This window comes from Gossypium arboreum, chromosome 6 (assembly GCF_025698485.1).
Source record: "Gossypium arboreum isolate Shixiya-1 chromosome 6, ASM2569848v2, whole genome shotgun sequence".
Classification (NCBI taxonomy): Eukaryota; Viridiplantae; Streptophyta; class Magnoliopsida; order Malvales; family Malvaceae; genus Gossypium; species Gossypium arboreum.
Genome location: NC_069075.1, coordinates 108674204 through 108676262, shown reverse-complemented (window position 1 = coordinate 108676262; position 2059 = coordinate 108674204).

Here is a 2059-nt window from a genome sequence, read left to right as displayed (position 1 = left end):
CAGATGGACTTAGAGGATGCCCTACTAGGGATAGATAAGATGCCTTCAACATTGACGGAAGAAGAGAATAAGCATAAGGATCGAGAGGCATTAGCACAATTACATCTACATTTGTCTAACAAAATTTTGCAAGATATGATGAAAGAGAAGACCGCTGCTACATTATAGAAGAGGCTGGAACAAATATGTATGTCGAAAACTCTAACCAGCAAGTTGCATATGAAGCAGCGTCTTTATGCTCATCGTTTGGAGGAAGGTGTGTCTGTGCACAAACACTTAATAGTGTTTAAAGAAATTCTCTCAAACTTGAAGGTCATGGAGGTTCAATATGATAAGGAAGATCTAGGGTTGATTCTACTTTGTTCATTGCCCTCATCTTATTCAACCTTTAGAGACACGATTTTATATAGCCGTGATTCTTTCACAGTTGATGAGGTTTATGATTCTTTGACCTCATATGATAAGATGAAGCATCTTGTGGTTAAACCCGACTATGAGGAAGAGGGTCTCATTGTTCATGGAAGACAAGATTGAAATGCTGATGATAATCGTGGAAGGACACAAAAACAGAATCCCCGCAGTAAACCAAAAGGTAGATTGAAGTCTTCAAACAAAGGTAAAACTTGTAATGTCTGTAAGAAGAAAGGTCACATTAAATCTGAGTGCTATAAGCTGCAGAACAATATCAAAAGGAAAGCTATGAATCAAAAGGGAAAACAACCAGAAAAATCCAGTGAAGCTGATGTTGTAGAAGACTACAACAATGGTGAACTTCTAGTCACTTTTATGAACAATTCTAAAGTGAACGAGGAGTGGATCCTTGATTCGGGTTGCACCTTCTACATGAGTCCCAATCGGGATTGATTTACAACTTATGAAACAGTGTATGAAGGTATTGTTTTGATGGGAAATAATACTTCATGTAAAATTGCAGATGTTGGAACGATTAAAGTTAAGATGTTTGCCGGAGTTGTCAAAACACTTAGTTATGTGCAACATGTTCCAGAATTGAAGAGAAATTTAATTTTGTTGAGTACTCCTAATTCAAAAAGGTACAAATACACAGCTGAAAGTGGGGTTTTAAAGATTTTCAAAGGTTCTCTTGTTGTGATGAAAAGGTAGAGAAAGACTGCCAAGTTATATGTTTTGCAGGGTTCTACTGTTACTGGTGATACAGTTGTCGCTTTCTCTTCCTTGTCAGATGATGATGCTACTAGACTTTGGCATATGTGTCTAGGGCATATGAGTGAGAATGGCATGACAGAATTGAGAAAAAGAGAAATTCTTAATGGACAATAAATTTGCAAACTGAAGTTTTGTGAACATTGTGTTTTTGGAAAGAAAAAGAGAGTTCGATCACCAGAGAAATCCATAACACGAAGGGAAAGTTGGAGTATATTCATTCTAATCTGTGAGGGTCATCTAAAGTGCCTTCGATAGGTGAAGCTAATTATATGCTAACACTTATTGAATATTTTTCCAAAAAAGTTTGGGTATTTTTCCTGAAGCAAAAAAATGATGTGTTTTCTGCATTTAAGTCTTGGAAAACTATTATTGAAAAATAGACGGGAAAATAAATAAAACACCTCCGCACAGACAATGGCTTAGAGTTCTGTTTTGATGAGTTTAACAAACTATGTAAGTTAGAAGGAATCGTGAGACACTTGACAGTTCGTCATACTTCACAACAAAACAGCGTTGCAGAATGAATGAACAGAACAATCATAGAGAAAGTTCGATGTATGTTGTCGAATGCTAACTTACCAAAGTTGTTTTAGGGTAAAACAGCCTCTACTGCATATTTTTTGATCAATTGATCTTCATCCATTCCCACTGAGAAAAAGACTCCACAAGAGGTATGGTCTAGTAGTCCTGCTGATTATTCTGATTTAAAGATCTTTGGGTGTCATGCGTATGCTCATGTTGATAATGGAAAATTGGAATCGAGATCCATTAAATGTATTTTTCTTAGTTATAAAACTAGTATAAAAGGGTATAAGTTATAGTGTCCTGAAAATAGAAAAGTTGTGATTAGCAAAAATGTTATTTTTTATGAAAC